We start from the raw sequence: 10,411 nt of genomic DNA, 5'->3' as shown, positions 1-10,411 counted from the left end.
TTCTTTCTCCCTCTTTTCTCCTTCTCCTTCCCTCTCTCCTTGCTTCCTTTCTCCCTCCTTCCTTCCATATCTCTTTTGTACGTTCCAAATTTTAATATTTATGATACTCATATAATACAAAAAATTTAAGAAAAAACTTTTAAAAACACTGAAAGTTTCAGTCTTTAAATTTTCTGCTTTTAATCTTTCTTTTGGACAAAAAGGAAAATAAAAAATGAATCTCAAGCCCCACAAAGGGATCCTTTATTTCCTTGCTGGGAGCAGTAAGGCCCATTACAACAACTTCATAATATGCAGTCTGTGATATTAATGTCTATCATTTGCCCTATGCTATAGGCAAAGAAGATAGAAAGATGGCTTATAAAACATGTCAGGGGCTTCCCAATGACCTCAGGACAAATTCTAAGCTGCAGTGTGGCTGGAGTCTGGTGAACTAGGGCAGAATATGGAGAACATAAATGGGGGAAGGGGGGAAATTAGAGAAGGATTGTACGCAGGGGCCAGGGTTGGGTAGCTGAGACCTTGTTGAACTTTGTGGGTCTTTTGATGATTTTGCCTTTTATTCCCAGTGAGATAAAAAGCTGTTAGAGGGTTTCATGCAGAAGAGTGATGTAATTCCAGAGGTCATTCTGGCTGCTATTATTGAGAGTGGCCTGTATAGGCGCAAGGGTGGTAGCAAGGAGATCTATTGGGGGCTATGGCTCTATATAATTCAAGTAAGAGATGATACTGGATTAGACAAGGATGGAAACAAGTGATAGTGAAAACTAGCAGGATTCTGGATACATTTTGATGATGGAGCCCATGGGATTTACTGTAGATTGAATCTGGGACTAGAGAAAGTGAAAAGTATGCCAGTTCTGAGATATCTGTGAGGGATTCATGATATCTTTAAGAAGGTATAAGGGGATGGGACCCAGCTCATGGGTAGAGGGATTGGATCATGATAGTTTATTTACGCACTTGGAAATAAGATAAAAATATGGGTACAGATATGCTAGATGGGAGCTTGTGGAGCTCTTTTCTGATTGTTTCTGTTTTCTCAATGAAGAGAGAAGCAAGGTTATGTGCTGAGAATGAGCAAGGAGGAGAAGGTTATACAGACTTTTTTTGCTTTGAGAAAAAAAAAAAAAGACGTGAAATAGTTCAGTCAGTGTCTGACTCTTTGCAATCCAATGGACTGCAGCAGACCAGGCTTCCCTGTCAGTCACCAACTCCCAGAGCTTGCTCAAGCTCATGTCCATCGAGTCAGTGATGCCATCCAACCATCTCATCCTCTGTCACCTCCTCTCCTCCTGCCTTCAGTCTTTCCCATCATCAGGGTCTCTTCCAATGAGTCAGTTCTTCGCATTAGGTGGCCAAAGAATTGGAGCTTCAGCTTCAACATCAGTCCTTCCCATGAATATTCAGGACTGATTTCCTGTAGGATTGACTGATGTGATCTCTTTGAAGACCAAGAGACTCTCAAGAGCCTTCTTTAACACCACAGTTTAAAAACATCAATTCTTCAGCAGTCAGGTTTCTTTATAGTCTAACTCTCACATCCGTACATGACTACTGGGAAAACTATAGCTTTGACTAAATGGACCTTTGTTGGCAAAGTAATGCCTCTGCTTTTTAATACACTGTATAGATTGGCCATAGCTTTTCTTCTAAGGACCAAGTGTCTTTTAATTTCATGGCTACAGTCACCATCTGAAGTGGTTTTGGAGCCAAAGAAAATAAACTCTGTCACTGTTTCCATTGTTTCCCCATCTATTTGCCATGAAGTGATGGGACCAGATGCCATGATCTTTGTTTCTTGAATGTTGAGTTTTAAGCTACCTTTGTCACTGTCCTCTTTCATTTTCATCAAGAGGCTCTTTAGTTCCTCTTCACTTTCTGCCATAAGGATGGTGTCATCTGAATATCTGAAGTTATTGATATTTCTCCCAGCAATCTTGATTCCAGGTTGTGCTTCATCCAGCCCAGCATTTTGCATGATGTACTCGGCATATGAGTTAAAGAAGAGGCTGACAATATACAGCCTTACCGTACTCCTTTCTCAATTTTGAACCAGTCTGTTTTCCATGTTCGGTTCTAACTGTTGCTTTTTGACCTGAATACAGATTTCTCAGGAGGCAGGTAAGGTGGTCTGGTATTCCCATCTCTTTAAGAATTTTCCACATTTTGTCATGATCCACACAGTCAAAGGCTTTGACATAGTCAATAAAGCAGAAGTAGATGTTTTTCATTGCTGTTTCTATGATGCAGTGGATGTTGGCAATTTGATCTCTGGTTCCTCTGCCTTTTCTGAATCCAGCTTTTACATCTGAAAGTTCTTGGTTCATGTACTGTTGAAGCCTCGCTTGGAGAATTTTGAGCATTACTTTGCTAGTGTGTGGGGTGAGTGCAGTTGTGTAGTTTGAACATTCTTTGACATTGCCTATCTTTGGGATTGGAATGAAAACTGACCTTTTTTCTAGTGCTGTGGCCACTGCTGAGTTTTCCAAATTTGCTTGCATATTGAGTGCAGCACTTTCACAGCATTATCTTTTAGGATTTGAAATAGCTCAACTGGAATTCCATCATCTTCACTAGCTTTGTTTGTAGTGATTCTTCTTAAGGCCTATTTTACTTTGCACTCCAGGATGTCTGGCTCTAGGTGAATGATCACACCATTGTAATTATCTGGGTCATGAAGATCTTTTTTGTATAGTTCTTCTGTGTGTTCTTGCCACCTCTTCTTAATATGGGCTCCCCTGGTGGCTCAGACAGTAAAAATTCTGCCTGCAATGCAGGAGACCTGGGTTCAATACCTGGGTCAGGATGCTCCCCTGAAGAATGGAATAGCAAACCATTCCAGTATTCTTACCTGGAAAATTTCATGGACAGAGGAGCCTCATGGGCTACAATCCATGGTGTTGCAAAGAGTTGGACATGACTTTCACTCACTTCTTTATTTCATCTGCTTCTCTTAGGTCCATACCATTTCTGTCCTTTATTGTGCCCATCTTTGCATGAAATGTTCCCTAGGTATCTCTAATTTTCTTGAAGAGATCGCTAGTCTTTCCCATTCTATTATTTTTCTCTATATTTTTGCATTGATCACTGAGGAAGGCTTTCTTATGTCTCCTTGCTATTCTTCAGAACTTTGCATTCAGATGGGTATATCTTTCCTTTTTTCCTTTGCCTTTAGCTTCTCTTCTTTTCTCAGCTATTTGTAAGGGCTCCTCAGACAACCATTTTTCCTTTTTCATTTCTTTTTCTTGGCGATGGTCTTGGTCACTGCCTCCTGTACAATGTCATGAACCTCTGTCCATAGTTCTTTAGGCACTCTGTTTCTCAGGTCTAATACCTTGAATCTATTTGTCACTTCCACTGTATAATCGTAAGGGATTTGATTTAGGTCATACCTGAATGGTCTAGTGATTTTCCCTACATTCTTCAATTTACATCTGAATTTTGCAATAAGGAGTTCACAATCTAAGCCGTAGTCTGCTCCTGGTCTTGTTTTTGCTGACTGTAGAGAGCATCTCCATTTTTGGCTGCAAAGAATATAATCAATCTGATTTTGGTATTGACCGTCTGGTGATGTCCATGTGTAGAGCTGTCTCTTGTGTTGGAAGAGGGTGTTTGCTATGACCAGTGTGTTGCTTCATTTTCTACTCCAAGACCAAATTTGCCTGTTACTCCAGGTATCTCTTGACTTTCTACTTTTGCATTCCAGTCCCTATGGTGAAAAGGACATTCTTTTTTTGGTCTTAGTTCTAGAAGTTATTGTAGGTCTTCATAGAACCATTCAACTTCAGCTTCTTCAGAATTAATGGTTATCAAGAAGAAGTGCAAAGTGAAACAGTTATCTGGAAGAATTGCAAAGACTAAAGAAGTATAGTGTATGGTGTTTGCATAGTTGGGCTTCCCCAGTGGCTTAGCGGTAAAGAATCTGCTGCAGTATAGGACACGTAGGTGTGTTCCCTGGGTCACGAAGATCCCCTGGATTAGGAAATGGCCACCAACTCCCGTATTCTTGCCTGGAGAATTCCATGGACAGAGAAGCCTGGCAGTGTATAGTCTATGGGGTCGCAGAGAGTCGGACATTACTGAATGACTTTCACTATGAATTTAAAGTGACTCCAGTCAGAATGGTTGTGTGTTTTTCTCCAACTTGTTCAGCTCCTTGGGGCATTTGGTTCAGGGTCTCTCAAAAGGCTGTGATCAAGATGTTGGCCAAGGGTTATCTTTATGCTTCAAGACCTCACTGGACTGCAATTAAGGTGTCAGATGGGCTGCATTCTGGATGCTCAATTGGAGTAGAGTCCACTTCTAAGCTGTCAATTTTTAGCAGAATTTATTTCCTTATGGCCGTAGGACTGCACATTTCTGGATTTTTGTTTGTTTGTATCTTTGCTGGCTGGAGGCCACTCCCACCTCCAAGAACATGTGTGAAGCTCTCTGCCATGTGGCTCTCTCTGTAGGCAGCTGTCAACATAGTTTGCTTCTTCAAGGCTAGTAGGAAAGTGAAAGTACGTCTGCTAGCAAAACGCCTTAAGTAATACAGCCTCATAATTGGTGTGACATCCCTACACTGTGGCCTATAGCATAGTGTATTCATGGGAATGATCATCTCATCACCTTTTCCATATTCTGTTAGAAGTGAGTCACAGGTTCCGCCCACCCTGAAGGGGAGGGGATTCCACATCCGGGAGGTGGGGGTCATAGAGTTACTTTAGAGTCTGCCCGCTGCAGCATTCTCGTCCCGATACTCCACACTGAGTAAATATTATTTTTTAAACAAAACTTACTGAGCTCTTATTCTGAGTCAGAAACTGCTCTAAGCACTTTAAAAATATTAATCCCCACAGCAACCCTGGTAGGTAGGTGTTAACATTATCCCCATTTTACAGATTGGGGGGTAAGGGACAGAGCCATCAACTAACTCAGTTCAAGGTCATTTAATTAAGTAACTAAGTAGAACTCAAACTCATGCTCATTGGCTTCAGAGTCCGTATTCTTACCTCTTATGCTAAGTGACCAAAAACAAAGTGAATGAATAAATGAATGCTATTGAGAGATACAAGAAATAGTCACCCAGCAGCTTTGAGAATGAAATAAGTTTTGACACTGCATTTTGTAGTTCAATTTTGATGCCATGCCAGTTGATACTATCAGAGTTTTATGATTTTAGGTCTTTTTTTCTATTAATATTAAGTAACACAGGTGGAGATGTGAAGCCTGGAACAAAAAAATGTGAGGAACTTCTACTGTGCCTGAGGTTTCCTGGAGGTGACATGCCATTTTTATCTTTTCCTTAAAGATATTACCTGGAAAATATAAGGTAAATTTCAGCTATAGTAGGTTCATAAGGAAAGAACAGATGACTAGGAGATACCTCCAAAAAGAATAATACTGTCCCTTGTGTTTGTCATTTACACTGAGTTGAGAGGCATAAAAAAACAATGACCAGATAGGTGGTGAGACAGGTTTAGAACAAAATATGTTACAGTTCTGGTTTTGGTGCTGGCCAGATGCCATTCTAGGCTAAGTTTCTGTGGAATTTCCCCTGGGGACAGCCCCACTGTGCATTAGAAATATCCCAGTCAAGTGGCCTTCCAAGAGTGGGCATTAAATTGACCACTCAGAATGGCAGAGAGCCATTTGGCTTGAATAGATACTCCAAACATTTTTTATGGTGATTGATGTTTTTAGTAATTGCATAATTTTTCCATTCATTAAATCCAGCAAACCCCTATTATACAGTGATAGGCTTCTAATACTGGTTCTGGTTCTTAACTCTAGGGGAGATTTATTAATTAATTAATTCATTCATTTTTTTAGCTGTGCCGCATGGCACGCAGGGTCTTAGTTCCCTGACCAGGGATTGAACCTGTGCCCCTTGTGGTGGAAGCGTGGAGTCTTCCAGTGGACTGCCAGGGAGGTCTCATTGTTTCCTTTTCTATGAATTAAGGGAGATGGACCAGACAATCTCTGGCTAACAGCACTGGAAGGGAATTTAAACTCCATTCTCCCACACCACAACAGCCTACTCAATTTGGAGTCCTGAGGCTGTGTATCTCTGTAAGTATTACATACCAACACTCTCATCTACTCTATCCAGGTTCATTTCTTTCTGTTATTTATTCCTAGATTATAGTCAGTTTAGAGGGGCTGTACTTTGAGTTAAAAAAAAAAAGTTTAACAGGGTGTATTCGTTATTTCATAATATTTCAAAACACACCCTGAACTACAGAAAATTTAGAGAGTGGGAGGAGTGATGAGCTAAGTCAGGATGATTCCAAGTGAGAATGAAGTGTTCAAGTCCTAGGAAACTGTCAACAGGAAAGTTAGAGCCCTAACTCCTCCACTGCTCATTTGTTTACCTCTTGGAAATAGTGATCTAACTATATGCTCAGGCTTGTCTTCAAACTGAGCCTTGAGCTAAGCCAGAGGCTCCTAGTGCTGATCAACTGCTGGGAAGTAACCTTGGTCCTTTTAGTTGTTCAACAGCCTTGCTGAGGCCATCACGTTCAGGACAGTGAAGGGAGGACTCTGGTGTATGCTTGCTAATACCAGCCTACTGTCTGAAAAGTCTGCGTGGGTCCTCACTCACTGTACAACAAAAGGAAGTATGGACAGGCTGGCACATATCTGACACGATTGCAGGGAAAAACAAGCAGGCAAATAGCCTCTTTAGTTATTAAGTAACATATCTGCTTTTCTAAAATTAAAAATATATATTCTCTTAAATGTCAATTTTCACTTTAGTAAATTTAGAAAAAAAGCACTCCATAGTCACCAAAATCCCATTGTCCCTGAAAGACAAAACATAAGACCTTCTTTTGACTTCTGAATTTTTGAATGTGTGTGATAATAGCCCATTTAAAACACCCCTCTTCTGATTTCACAGTTTGCTTAGTACCATTTTCTATGTAGATCTCTTGCCTGCTAACTTCTCTGAGTACAAATCCCTTGGTTTCTTCTGCTGAGGAGGCATCAGGTGTTGCCAGTATGAACACAAATAACCATTTCATCTTCAGCCTAGGCTGAAAACCTAGGGGTAGCCTTCGTAGAGAGTGAGGCTTCTCACCTCCTGCTGCTGCTGCTGCTGCTAAGTCGCTTCAGTTGTGTCCGACTCTGTCTGACCCCATAGATGGCAGCCCACCAGCCTCCGCCATCCCTGGGATTCTCCAGGAAAGAACACTGGAATGGGTTGCCATTTCCTTCTCCAATGCAGGAAAGTGAAATATGAAAGGGAAGTCTCTCAGTCGTGTCCGACTCTTTGAGACCCCATGGACTGCAGCCTACCAGGCTCCTCCGTCCATGGAATTTTCCAGGCAAGAGTACTGGAATGGGTTGCCATTGCCTTCTCTGTCTCACCTCCTAGCTCTCTCTAAAACTCTATTGAATGCATGTCCTTTTAAGAAATGTCTTCATTTTTTTATTCTCTCCCTCCTCTGAGCTCTGAAATCCTTCATGTGTGCATTCCCCGTGGCACTTACGGCCCCTGTCCTGGAAAAGGAATCTCTCCCCCACGCTTACTTTTGCACTATATATTCCCTGGAGACCCAGCCACCCTAGCTTTTGATTCCCCATGGTTTCCATCACAAGGACCCGCACAGAACTACCTAATAAACATATTCTGAATAAGCACCTGTTTGTTCTTGATTGAATGCTGAAAAAAATGTGTCAGTTTGTTCTTAAGAGAATAGTTCAACCTCAGGGCCAGGCAAATAAAAGGGGTTCTAGGCCATTTCCCACTCTGCACAACATGTTCCCACACCCCTCATCTAAGCCTCACTGTTTTCAACTGGAAGGTTGAGAATTAGAGAAAAACACTTTCCTAGCATTATTCTTGTCCCAGGGGAGCACAACTGCCACCCAAAACAGCACTGGGTGGCATTTATAGCTTCCCAAGTGATGTGGCTTTCCAACCCGGTGGAGGAGGGCTTGTGATGGAGTCTCTCACCCTCGGTCCTTTCTTCAGGGTTGAGTGTGCCAGGGGATAAAGATTTTCTTTTGGACTGACAATGACGACCCAGCATTAGTTGTATTCTAATTTTTTGAACTTTAAAATTTGTATGTAATTTCAGCCTTATGGAGAAATTGTTGAGCAGTATAAAGTTTCATATACCTGTTACCCAAATTCACTAACTGATAGTTCACCCCCCTCCCCAAATATACAGTTCCACCACATATGCACATGTATCTATGCCAATTTCTGTATTTGGATGAATAATCATGAGTTCATGCTAACTTCAGTTCCAATCTTAAGAGGTTATTCTAGCCTCACTCCCTTTCCATATTTGTAATTAGCTCACATGAGTATGGTAAAAATTAAAAGATAAACACTTTAAAGGGCTTCTTTGGTGATCCAGTGGTTAAGGATCCACCTTCCAATGCAGGGGATGTGGGTTCGATACCTGGTTGGGGAACTCAGATCCTACATGCTGCAGGACAACTAGAGAGAAACCTTCATGCCTCAAGTAGTGAGCCCTCAAGCTCTAGAGCCTCTGTTCTGCAACAAGAGAAGCCCTCATGAACCAATGAAGAGCCCTTGCACCACAACGAAGACCCAGCAAAGCCAAAATTTTTCAAAAAGATGCTGCATGCTGCAATGAAAGATTCTGCATGCCCAACCAGAACCGAGGGCAGCCAAACAAATAAATAAAAATAAATATTTTTTAAAAGAAAAATATCTTTAAACAAGACTATAATAGTGTCTGGAGTATTATAGGCATTCTATTAATTTTAGATGAATGAATAAATAAAGAGAAAAGTCATTAGTAAAGAGTTCATTTATTTAAAAAAAAAAAAGGTAGAACTAGTCCCAACTCAAGTGTTTCAAATGAACTATTATAAACATTAATGGGAGCAATTTTGTTCTTAGTTATGAAAGGTTTAAGAGAAATGTTCTTTATAGTACCAGGGATCCAAACAATGGAAGGTTTTTCCAAATGATGAGAAGTATACCAAGGTTTCCAGGGCCTGACAGCATGCTCACTCATATAGAAACAATTACAATTTATTTAGTGTTTACTCTGTTCTACATTCTGTTACTGTATTGACTGATTTAGTTCTCACAACAACCTTAAGGGGCATTTTTATTATTGTCCATATTTTATAGATAAGAAAACTGATGAGTAAGAGTTAATCAACTTGCCAAAGATTCCAAGCAACAAAGAAGTTGGAATTCTGTCTGTAGATGTCATGTTCATAACTACTATACTATAAATCTTTCAAACAAATGGATGACATGGGATGATGAACTATAGAATATTCAACCTCCTGAATGTATTACTACCAGCAGTACTTATCTGGTGTAGATTTTTCTGTTACTTAATGCAGTGGATAATTTTGAAATTGATAAAATTAAAAGGCATTTTCACTCAGGAAGGCAGAAGAAAGGCACCTAAGTAGCTGAATGTCTGTCAGGTGTTTCGTTAAATCTAGATGTTTTGATATTTCAACATATTGGACTTCTTGCAAAAGCTGTGCTACACTAAACACAGCTTTTATATGCCAAGCATATTATCTGCAGGGCATATCCACACAAAGATATATGGTACGCACCCAATTATAAACAGTTGCCCTGCCTTGGAGGGCCTTGGAGGTCAGCCAGCCGAAAGACCATTTTCCTGTCATATACGGAGGCCCAGGGAGGTTAAGACCAGTCACACAAAGCTGATGTGTGGGCTCGGTTTCAATGGCGCGCTTTTCATTTCCTCGGGCTACCTAATACATTCGCTTGCATTTTCTATTTGTGTCTGTGTGCTTATTTATGCAAAAGTAACTGGGTCTGCTTCACGTGCTTGGAACGTAAACCACGATAAAACAGAAAAGACGGTCAGGGCCCTGCGTATCTGGCCAACCCTCAGGCCTATCTGGCCAACTCAAGACGAAACAGCAGCCCCAGGTCAGAGGACACGCCAGGCCCGCCCCTGGTGTTCCGCGCTTTCGATTGCGTTGGCCAACGCGCTTTCGCAATCCTCCGTGTGGGCGGTCGGAAATCAGCCACCCGATGACACAGCTCCCCGACTAACTCTGCGGTCCATTTCGGGAAAGAGGGGAAACGCCCCGGGCCGCGGGGCCACTGGGCTGACTAGGAGCCACGGGAGGGGCCCTCGAGGGACAACGCGGTGAAGTCATGGCGCTTAGAACCTGAGCAGTATACCTTCGCGGGCCTCCGGCCTCGCCCCCTCCATCGGACGCAAAGGACACCCCTCCTGGCCTCAGGGCCCTGGGGGGCGGGGCCGCTTGCTGACAGGACCCCGCGCCGTCCCCATTGGGCCGGAGGATGAGTGACGCGGAGGCCCCGCCTCTCCTCTCCCGGCGCTCCTCCCCGCGTCCTCTGTGTCGCCGGCGCTCAGGGAGCTGACGTGTCGCGGAGAAGGGTTGCGGCTCCTCCCCGCGCGGCAGCCACTCGTCGCGAAGA

The sequence above is a fragment of the Bison bison genome, unplaced genomic scaffold (genome assembly GCF_000754665.1).
Source record: "Bison bison bison isolate TAMUID 2011002044 unplaced genomic scaffold, Bison_UMD1.0 scf7180017864346, whole genome shotgun sequence".
Taxonomy (NCBI): domain Eukaryota; kingdom Metazoa; phylum Chordata; class Mammalia; order Artiodactyla; family Bovidae; genus Bison; species Bison bison.
Note: the sequence above shows the minus strand (reverse complement) of the source record.